The 12,150-nt window shown below is 42.1% G+C and overlaps 1 long non-coding RNA gene across 1 annotated transcript in view; it reads right to left on the bottom strand.

Moving 5' to 3' along the window:
- The window catches only part of LOC130681850 (uncharacterized), a 56,649-nt gene that overhangs the window by 12,124 nt on the left and 32,375 nt on the right, over window positions 1–12,150 (bottom strand). The window contains exon 3 of the long non-coding RNA XR_008995048.1: window positions 8,103–9,587. This is a non-coding gene — a long non-coding RNA (uncharacterized LOC130681850). The remainder of the gene's footprint in view (window positions 1–8,102; window positions 9,588–12,150) is intronic.

The following is a 12,150-nucleotide window of genomic DNA, read 5'->3' as shown; positions in this document are numbered from 1 at the left end:
AGCAGGGAGGCCCCTTACGGAGATAAATAGCCTCCCAGCAGCTCCTGCTCCAACGCGACTCCACCATTTTGGAGTAGCTGCCCAGCCAGGCCACGCCCACAGCAACGGCGGAGATTAACTCCATAGCAGCCGGGCAGGAAGCAGAAACCCTGTCTGCGCGCAGCTGCGCAGCACAAGCCACTAGAGGCCGCTGTTCTCCCAGGAGAGGAGGGCCACAAACCAACAAGAAAGGAAGTCCTTCCAGCCGTCACTCGTCCCAGCTCTGCAGACTATTCCTATCACCATGAAAAGGCAAAGCTACAGGCAGACAAAGATCACAGAGACAACACCAGAGAAGGAGACAGACCTAACCAGTCTTCCTGACAAAGAATTCAAAATAAGAATCATAAACATGCTGACAGAGATGCAGAGAAATACGCAAGAAAAATGGGATGAAGTCCGGAAAGAGATCACAGATGCCAGAAAGGAGATCGCAGAAATGAAACAAACTCTGGAAGGGTTTATAAGCAGAATGGATAGAATGCAAGAGGCCATTGATGGAATTGAAATCAGAGAACAGGAACGCATGGAAGCTGACATAGAGAGAGACAAAAGGATCTCCAGGAATGAAACAATATTAAGAGAACTGTGTGACCAATCTAAAAGGAGCAATATCCGTATTATAGGGGTCCCAGAAGAAGAAGAGAGAGGCAAAGAGATGGAAAGTATCTTAGAAGAAATAATTGCTGAAAACTTCCCCACACTGGGGGAGGAAGTAATCAAACAGACCACGGAAATACACAGAACCCCCAACAGAAAGGATCCAAGAAGGGCAACACCAAGACACATAATAATTAAAATGGCAAAGATCAAGGACAAGGAAAGAGTGTTAAAGGCAGCTAGAGAGAAAAAGGTCACCTATAAAGGGAAACCCATCAGGCTAACGTCAGATTTCTCAACAGAAACCCTACAGGCCAGAAGAGAATGGCATGATATATTTAATACAATGAAACAGAAGGGCCTTGAACCAAGGATACTGTATCCAGCACGACTATCATTCAAATATGACGGTGGGATTAAACAATTCCCAGACAAACAAAAGCTGAGGGAATTTGCTTTCCACAAACCACCTCTACAGAACATCTTACAGGGACTGCTCTAGATGGGAGCACTCCTAGAAAGAGCACAGCACAAAACACCCAACATATGAAGAATCGAGGAGGAGGAACAAGAAGGGAGAGAAGAAAAGAATCTCCAGACAGTGTATATAACAGCTCAATAAGCGAGCTAAGTTAGGCAGTAAGATACTAAAGAGGCTAACCTTGAACCTTTGGTAACCACGAATTTAAAGCCTGCAATGGCAATAAGTACATATCTTTCAATAGTCACCCTAAATGTTAATGGGTTGAATGCACCAATCAAAAGACACAGAGTAACAGAATGGATAAAAAAGCAAGACCCATCTATATGCTGCTTACAAGAAACTCACCTCAAACCCAAAGACATGTACAGACTAAAAGTCAAGGGATGGAAAAACATATTTCAAGCAAACAACAGTGAGAAGAAAGCAGGGGTTGCAGTACTAATATCAGACAAAATAGACTTCAAAACAAAGAAAGTAACAAGAGATAAAGAAGGACACTACATAATGATAAAGGGCTCAGTCCAACAAGAGGATATAACCATTCTAAATATATATGCACCCAACACAGGAGCACCAGCATATGTGAAACAAATACTAACAGAACTAAAGGGGGAAATAGACAGCAATGCATTCATTCTAGGAGACTTCAACACACCACTCACCCCAAAGGATAGATCCACTGGGCAGAAAATAAGTAAGGACACGGAAGCACTGAACAACACAGTAGAGCAGATGGACCTAATAGACATCTATAGAACTCTACATCCAAAAGCAGCGGGATATACATTCTTCTCAAGTGCACATGGAACATTCTCCAGAATAGACCACATACTAGGCCACAAAAAGAGCCTCAGAAAATTCCAAAAGATTGAAATCCTACCAACCAACTTTTCAGACCACAAAGGCATAAAACTAGAAATAAACTGTACAAAGAAAGCAAAGAGGCTCACGAACACATGGAGGCTTAACAACACGCTCCTAAATAATCAATGGATCAATGACCAAATCAAAATGGAGATCCAGCAATATATGGAAACAAATGACAACAACAACACTAAGCCCCAACTTCTGTGGGACACAGCAAAAGCAGTCTTAAGAGGAAAGTATATAGCAATCCAAGCATATTTAAAAAAGGAAGAGCAATCCCAAATGAATGGTCTAATGTCACAATTATCGAAATTGGAAAAAGAAGAACAGATGAGGCCTAAGGTCAGCAGAAGGAGGGACATAATAAAGATCAGAGAAGAAATAAATAAAATTGAGAAGAATAAAACAATAGCAAAAATCAATGAAACCAAGAGCTGGTTCTTCGAGAAAATAAACAAAATAGATAAGCCTCTAGCCAGACTTATTAAGAAGAAAAGAGAGTCAACACAAATCAACAGTATCAGAAACGAGAAAGGAAAAATCACGACGGACCCCACGGAAATGCAAAGAATTATTGGAGAATACTATGAAAACCTATATGCTAACAAGCTGGGAAACCTAGGAGAAATGGACAACTTCCTAGAAGAATATAACCTTCCAAGATTGACCCAGGAAGAAACAGAAAATCTAAACAGACCAATTACCAGCAACGAAATTGAAGTGTAATCAAAAAACTACCAAAGAACAAAACCCCCGGGCCAGATGGATTTACCTCGGAATTTTATCAGACATACAGGGAAGACATAATACCCATTCTCCTTAAAGTCTTCCAAAAAATAGAGGAGGAGGGGATACTCCCAAACTCATTCTATGAAGCTAACATCACCCTAATACCAAAACCAGGCAAAGACCCCACCAAAAAAGAAAACTACAGACCAATATCCCTGATGAACGTAGATGCAAAAATACTCAACAAAATATTAGCAAACCGAATTCAAAAATACATCAAAATGATCATACACCATGACCAAGTGGGATTCATCCCAGGGATGCAAGGATGGTACAACATTCGAAAGCCCATCAACATCATCCACCACATCAACAAAAAGAAAGACAAAAACCACATGATCATCTCCATAGATGCTGAAAAAGCATTTGACAAAGTTCAACATCCATTCATGTTAAAAACTCTCAGCAAAATGGGAATAGAGGGCAAGTACCTCAACATAATAAAGGCCATCTATGATAAACCCACAGCCAACATTATATTGAACAGCGAGAAGCTGAAAGCATTTCCTCTGAGATCGGGAACTAGACAGGGATGCCCACTCTCTCCACTGTTATTTAACATAGTACTGGAGGTCCTAGCCACGGCAATCAGACAAAATAAAGAAATACAAGGAATCCAGATTGGTAAAGAAGAAGTTAAACTGTCACTATTTGCAGATGACATGATACTGTACATAAAAAACCCTAAAGACTCCACCCCAAAACTACTAGAACTGATATCGGAATACAGCAAAGTTGCAGGATACAAAATCAACACACAGAAATCTGTGGCTTTCCTATATACTAACAATGAACCAACAGAGAGAGAAATCAGGAAAACAACTGCATTCACAATTGCATCAAAAAAAATAAAATACCTAGGAATAAACCTAACCAAAGAAGTGAAAGACTTATACTCTGAAAACTACAAGTCACTCTTAAGAGAAATTAAAGGGGACACTAACAGATGGAAACTCATCCCATGCTCGTGGCTAGGAAGAATTAATATCGTTAAAATGGCCATCCTGCCCAAAGCAATATACAGATTTGATGCAATCCCTATGAAACTACCAGCAACATTCTTCAATGAACTGGAACAAATAATTCAAAAATTCATATGGAAACACCAAAGACCCCGAATAGCCAAAGCAATCCTGAGAAAGAAGAATAAAGTAGGGGGGATCTCACTCCCCAACTTCAAGCTCTACTATAAAGCCATAGTAATCAAGACAATTTGGTACTGGCACAAGAGCAGATCCACAGACCAATGGAACAGACTAGAGAATCCAGACATTAACCCAGACATATATGGTCAATTAATATATGATAAAGGAGCCATGGACATACAATGGCGAAATGACAGTCTCTTCAACAGGTGGTGCTGGCAAAACTGGACAGCTACATGTAGGAGAATGAAACTGGACCATTGTCTAACCCCATATACAAAAGTAAACTCAAAATGGATCAAAGACCTGAATGTAAGCCATGAAACCATTAAACTCCTGGAAGAAAACATAGGCGAAAACCTCTTAGACATAAACATGAGTGACCTCTTCTTGAACATATCTCCCCGGGCAAGGAAAACAACAGCAAAAATGAGTAAGTGGGACTATATTAAGCTGAAAAGCTTCTGTACAGCAAAAGACACCATCAATAGAACAAGAAGGATCCCTACAGTATGGGAGAATATATTTGAAAATGACACATCCGATAAAGGCTTGACGTCCAGAATATATAAGGAGCTCTCACGCCTCAACAAACAAAAAACAAATAACCCAATTAAAAAATGGGCAGAGGAACTGAACAGACAGTTCTCCAAAAAAGAAATACAGATGGCCAACAGACACATGAAAAGATGCTCCACATCGCTAATTATCAGAGAAATGCAAATTAAAACTACAATGAGGTATCACCTCACACCAGTAAGGATGGCTGCCATCCAAAAGACAAACAACAACAAATGTTGGCGAGGCTGTGGAGAAAGGGGAACCCTCCTACACTGCTGGTGGGAATGTAAGTTAGTTCAACCATTGTGGAAAGCAGTATGGAGGTACATCAAAATGCTCAAAACAGACTTACCATTTGACCCAGGAATTCCACTCCTAGGAATTTACCCTAAGAACGCAGCAAACAAGTTTGAGAAAGACAGATGCACCCCTATGTTTACTGCAGCACTATTTACAATAGCCAAGAATTGGAAGCAACCTAAATGTCCATCAATAGATGACTGGATAAAGAAGATGTGGTACATATACACAATGGAATACTACTCAGCCATAAGAAAAGGGCAAATCCAATCATTTGCAGCAACATGGATGGAGCTGGAGGGTATTATGCTCAGTGAAACAAGCCATGCGGAGAAAGACAAATACCAAATGATTTCACTTATCTGTGGAATATAAGAACAAAGGAAAAACTGAAGGAACAAAACAGCAGCAGAATCACAGAACTCAAGAATGGACTAACAGGTACCAAAGGGAAAGGGACTGGGGAGGATGGGTGGGTAGGGAGGGATAAGGGGGGGAGAAGTAGGGGGGTATTAAGATTAACATGCATGGGGGCGTAGGAGAAAAGGGAGGGCTGTACAACACAGAGAAGGCAAGTAGTGATTCTACAACATTTTGCTATGCTGATGGACAGTAACTGCAAAGCGGTTTATAGGGGAGACCTGGTATAGGGGAGAGCCTAGTAAACATAATATTCATCATGTAAGTGTAGATTAGTGATAGGAAAAAAAAAAAGGCAGTTCCTGTGTGGTAACCTCCAACGAGTTCTACACAAGGGTATAAAGGGCATATAAAAGTGTAGGCAAAGGGTCCGTTTGTGTTTATACAGAGGATCAAAGCCTAATTGGGCTACCCCAAAAATGAACTAAGATACGATATGAAAAAGAACTTCCAACATCTGCACCCTCTGGAAGACTCATGCCAGAAGATGATCATCAAAAAACCCCAACAAAGATCCACGCACTGCTACAGCTGTAGATGCACTCATCCCACCAGTTCCTGGACCTGCCATGGGAATGAGGAAGGAGATATCTAAGCTGGCCTGTGCATACAGTAAAACAACAAAATTGGACTGGATCTATACTGTTGGAACTCAACCAAGAATTTGGAGAAGTGCAAATTGTAGCGCTCCAAAGTCTTACAACTACAAACTATTTATTGTTAAAAGAACATATGGCATGTGAACAGTCCCCAGGAATGGGTTGTTTTAATTTGTCTGATTTCTCTCAGACTGTTCAAGTTCATTTGGACAATATCCACCATATCATAGATAAGTTTTCACAAATGCCTAAGGTGCCTAACTGGTTTTCTTGGTTTCACTGCAGATGGCTGGTAATTACAGATATGCTTTGGTTATGTAACTATACTCCTATTATGTTAATGTGTGTGTGCAATTTAAGTAGTAGCTTAAAACCTATACATGCTGAAGTTACTCTACAAGAAGATATGTCAAAGAAATAATCAATCTTCCCAGGTTTTCTTCCGCCTGCTACTTCTATAGCTTTTCTTCTTCCTTCCTAATTACAACCCTTAAATAGAATTCGTGCCTCATATCAAATTTACCGAGTATCATAATTCTTCCAAGTGGTAAAGCTACCTCAAGACAAATGCTGGGCATAGAAGCCACAGGGCATAAATATGCAAAGAAGTAAAAAGCTAACCTTTTCAAACAATAAGGCTTCTCTCTCACTTACCAACTTTACATCTCCCTGTATGGCCCCGGAAGATGACTGGTTAGCCAGAGACGGGTAAGATTCCTCAAGGGAGGAACAACCTAAGACAGGCACAGTCGCAGGGGGGCCATCAGGTGAAAAATTGGGGATCAACAGAGGTGAGGCTTAGAACCTCACCCCCCCGTTCTGAGAGAAATCTTCTGCATACGTGGATGTTTTATTGCCCTGGTCTAGCTTGGATTAACACACAGTCTACAGGCACACACCTGATCATCTACATTTGCTCTCTTACAACACTAAACTATGTTTTCTACCTTTATCTTGTATCTACCTACCACTTCAGCATTTTATTAAAAATAATAATAATAAAGAGAGAAATGTGGTATCCACATATAAATCAAGTATAAAAACCAAATGAGTATTCATATTTGAACTGACTGTTTAGAGTTCATAATGCATGAGCAAAACCGAAAGTTTCTGTGATGACTGCCCTTGTACTGTTCACTATGTAACTTATTCATTATGTAAGAATTTGTTCTACATGTAAGAACTTGTTTGTTGTGCCTCAGAAGATTGGAGACTGACAAAAATTAGGCTTGGGGTGGAATAATGATTGTGCATTGAGCATTGACTCCCCTATACAGAATTTTATTGTCGTTAACAACCATTTGATCAATAAATATGAGAGATGCCCTCACAAAAAAAAAAAAAAAAAAAAAAAAAAAAAGGACAGACTTCCAATGGTAAAATAAATTAGTAACCGGGATGTAAGGTATAGCATAAGGAATATAGTCAAGATATTGTAACAGCCTGGTAGGGTGATAGCTGGAACCTAGAATTATGTATATAAATGTTCTACCACTGTGTTGTACACTTGAAACTCATGTAATGTAATACTGTGCATCAACTACCCTTCAATAAAAAATAATTATTAAAAAAAAAAAAAAAAGAAAATGGGAGGTCTGTCTGCCGACGTTTCCTCACGCGGGAATCAGAGGAGCAAGATGCCAGTTTTGAGGAATGTGTAAATCAATTTGGCTCCATCTGTTCAAGGTTCTCCGGCTTTTTTCTTATTTTGTTCCTTAAGGCACTCACTCGTACCCCATGGAAACTGTGCCAGCCGTCAGGTATGGAACAGCGTCGACAAAGGGCTGAAAAAACCCTCCCAACTGTCCATCTGTAATGCTATGTAGAGTGAAAACATCATTTGAAAAGGAGGGAGAAAGAGAGGCTTTTTAAGAAACACACAAAAGCTGAGAAATTTGTCTCCAACAGACTTGCTCTTTAAGAAATGTTAAACCCAGTATTCTTGTGGGCAAATATAAGGGACTTTTTTTTTTTGTTTGAGATTTCTTTAAAAGGTAATCAACAGTTGAAAGCAAATTTTAATAAACTGTAGGTTTAATGTATATGTTGAAGTAAAACGTGACAAAAATAACACAACATCGCGTGGGTAGCAGACTGTTGTGAGCTTACTTTCTATAGGATGAGGCGCACTATTATTTGAAGATGTTACAGATACACTATAAACAGTACTGTAGAGTAAGCACTAAAAACTTCTTTTTAATTCTAAAGAGGCATATCTAATCCAGTGGAGATAAATGACATTATTTTGTACATATACACAAAAAACATTTACCTTTATTTTTCCTAAGTGCTACTTACAATTCAGTATAAATAAGAAGAAGCCTAGGCCAGATCAGGTATCAAAATCTTCCTAAGATTGCTATGGAGGCTAAAGGTGCATGCTGAAATTATGGAAGAGTTTAAAATTAATGCACTGGGACCTTTCAAGTTTGCTAAATTGGCTTCTTAAAAATGCCCAGTGTAATATTGTGCATCACGCGCCTCGGAGTGGCAGGGTCCTGCTCAGCCTATGCTTGTATGCTGGAATGAGGCAGGTGAAGGGCAGAAAAAAATAGGAGAATTTCACAGAACCAGACCCAGCGTCCGCATTAATGCCCCTGGGAGCCTAGGAAGAATTTATGTGACATGAGCCAGGGTTTTAGTATTTAAGAGAATGGGGATGGATCTTGTGTTACTTCTGGGTCCAGTCTGCAATGTGAATGCCTCAGAACAGTTTAATACAAAATGTGGAAGGGATATGTAATAACAACCAGGAACCATAGTATCCTAAATTAAATCGACGAATGAAAAATCTGCAGCCAAACGCTGATCTGAAACCGTGTACGAGGCTTGGCACCCAGTTTGATGGGGATTCTATGGAAGGGATGTAATCAGAGCTCTTAATTCAAGAACTAGCAGAAGATACAGAATACATCATACACAAGGAACATGCTTACGATCCAGGAGCCTCATTTACTATTGTCTGCTGCAATTTAAAAGGTAAGAAAATGAGGTCTCTACTGCACGGAGTATGAGGAAGGGGTGTCACTTCAGTTGGTCTTAAAATAATACAATTCAAAGGAAAAAGAGAAACTAAGCCTGGAATCGTGTGGACGTGCAGAAGGAAGCACATGTGTATCGAAGAGGGAGAAGGCCAGCCTTTTGGAATGCAGCATATCTGAATGATTTTATTTCTTTCATCACAGATTATTTTTTTAAATGGATCCTTTCTTCCCTCACCCTTTCTCCCATTTGCACTGAAATGCCATCTATGTCCCTTTGTTTTCCTCTTGGACTTCACATGAATGCAGTCAGAAATGAAATAGTTCCGTACATGAGGAAATCTTTACCATAAAAACATTCATTGTTAATTGTACATTTCGGCACTGAAAATTATTGACAGACCACTTTCGTGAAATAAGACCAAAGGATAGATGCTAGGACACGAGACAGGGTCCCTGCCCTTAAACAGCTTATTATGCATCTACAAGGGTAAAAATCCATGCATGTGTGTGGTGGTATTTGGTAGGAGATTATGAACACAGCAGTAAGATGGTAAACTCAGAGAAGGGGTTACCGCTTCCTGCTGTGGGGATTATTGTAATGGAGTTTGTATTCGTCACCAGCAGCCCTAGCAAAATGCCATAGAGTGGGCAGCAGAGACAACAGAACTTTCCTTCTCACCGTCTGCAGGTGGGAAGTCCAGGACCCAGGTGCCAGGCAGGTGGGTCTCCGTCTGAGGCCTCTTCCCTCGGCTTGGAGGTGGCTGCCGCCCACAATGTGCTCACACGTCCTCAGGGAGATCTGGGAGAACAGGAACCGGAGTGAAAGTACTGACCCCATCAAGGCCCGCCCCCTTCTTGATTTCATCTACCCTCATGGCCTCCCAAAGACCCCACCTCCAAAACCAATCACTCCACTGGAGTACGGGGGTGTGGCAGACACCCTAACAATGAGTTTCTGACTGAATTTGGGGGCACGTAGCTAGACATTTTGCAGTGGCCAGAGGCATGGCTGCTTGTCCCACTAACAAGCATGGCTTGATTTCAATTTCATTGCATTCTGCCACTCATTGGAAGCGTGTAGCTCACTGTCTATCCCTGGCAACCTCCCTGATTTTTGTCCTGAGCATCATGTTCTCAATGAGACAGGAGACATCCATTCCACCCCATCCACAGGCACCATCCTGGACTGGATTTACATGACCCAGAATATTGTCTCCACCATGCCTGTGCCATACCCTGGCCCTTGATGGATATCGTAACACTCAATTTGAAAAGAAAACAGCTTCTCTGGGAGCTCATGGTTTTAGACTGAGTCCTTGCATCAGCAAATAGCTAGTGTGACAAAGATGTACACCCACGGAGGAAGAAAACAGGACAGATGGAGCTGTGTCTGGGGAGGTGATAGTGTAGGGATAGCAGGAGATGTCAAGGAGAAAGAAGCCCTGGGAAAATCTGATGGGCGTCTCTTAGGTTTCACAGTTAGATGCCACCTCCACGCTGCTCATGAGGTAATATTTCTGAGCATGTGCTGTGGCCCAGGCCCTCTGGAGGTCTCATTTACTCCTCTGAGCTAACTGGTAAGGCAGAATCAATCATGCCTGTTTTATGCACAAGACACAGCCTAATGTAATGAGCTGGTTGGTACTCTGCAAATCTCAGGGCTATGCATTTTCTGTTGTGTGATGTGGGCAATTAGTGAAAGGGATTAGCCACAGTACCTGCTTTATGGGAACGTGTGAAGATTAAATGTGGTGCTGAGCATAAAGCATTCAGTCTCTCGCCTTTGGGAAAAGCTCAAAGGGTGCTAAATGTTGTTACTCTCTGCAGACAAGGACACCGAGGCCTAAGGAAGTGTACTGCTTTGTCCAATTTCATTTCTCTGACAAGCTTCCTGACTCCTGACCGTAAGCGCTTGGCCTCAGCAAAGTAATTCAGGGCAGCAAGTCCTCTCAGTCACATCTGTACACACAGCACAGAGCCGGAACTCGGAAAATAATCTCAATGGATTCCACCAAACCCATCTTCTCCACAATATTTCCTCTTTCTATGGCTATTCTCCTCTGAAGATCCACCACACTCCTATTAGGGCTTCCTCAGGGATGCGGTTCAGTCCATTTCCATGGCTAGAAAAAGGCCAGATCAAAGAATGCCTTTCAGTGGAGGCCAAAGGTCGGCCTGGCAGCCCTCTGCTCTCACCAAGGACCCAAGGGGCACCTGTTCTGTTCCAGACTGACACCAGGGATTGGCGCTGGCCCATCGACAGAACCAGAGGTACTCCTGGCTGTAGGGGCTCACCGTTCAGCGAGCCCATCCACCCTTTACTGGGGAGGTGGCGGGATGGGGAAACGCAGTTTGTACTTGGTGCTTCTGTGGGCCAGGCCAGTTCGTTGGTCCCTGGCTGGGAGTGACCCAACGGGAGCGGGAAAGGAATGCACGGCCCCTTTCCCCCAAGGAGGGGCCCGACCCTGCATGCTAAGGACTGCTTAATTCAAGAGCAAGAAAACAAATGCTAAGGGCTGTGGCTTCTTTGCGACAACTCCTTTCTAATGAGACAGCAAAGCCTTTTTATTGGTGCAAAACAACAAAAACAAAAACAAACAATGTTGATTTCTAATCAAGACAGCTCAGTGTGTGGAATGGCCTGTCTTTCAAAACACGCAGCAGTGCAGATAAACATTAAAAGAGAAGATTCAAACATCAGTAGATCAGGTCTCAAGTCCACAAATTGGGCTCAGAGTTCGACAGGAGCGTGTTTCCACCAACATATAAAGATCACCCCTGCCTGCCTCGCTGGGCACCCGAGCTGGTTCGCCTACAGGAAACCAGGACTCAGAAGAGAACGTGGTGGAAGCTCGGCTGTCTCGGGCACCCTGGTGCCTTTAGCATATTGCAAGGTGTGGTAGGGCCCCGGGTGAGGAAGACACATTGCCCAACTCAAGAGTAACCACAAAAGTAGCCGAATCAATGCCTCACCGGCTCAGGAATAGGATCAGCCAGATTCCACAGTGCCTGGGAGGAGTTCCCCAGGATGCACGGGGGCACTGAGCCCTCTGGGGTGAGTGGAGGTCCTTAATGAATCTGAAGATGGGGAGATGGGCAGCGGATAAGAATATCTCCTCTACATGAACTTACAAATACATATCCATACAAACACAGAGAAATAGGAGGGAAGCCAACGAATCCAGGGACTGCAAGATAAGTTTAGCCCACAGCAAACTACAAAAATGGAAATGGGACAAAGATAGAGGAATAACTATTTTGGATACTCAAAAGGATATGTGAGAGATGAATATTAAAAAAAGAAAAAAAAAGTCCTGAAGGGAGAAGATAAACACTAGATGGGGAAAATTCAAAGAGAGAAT

Source organism: Manis pentadactyla, chromosome X (genome assembly GCF_030020395.1).
Source record: "Manis pentadactyla isolate mManPen7 chromosome X, mManPen7.hap1, whole genome shotgun sequence".
NCBI lineage: Eukaryota > Metazoa > Chordata > Mammalia > Pholidota > Manidae > Manis > Manis pentadactyla.
The sequence above is the reverse complement of the archived record's forward strand: the minus strand, read 5'-3'. Positions and strand labels throughout refer to the sequence as shown.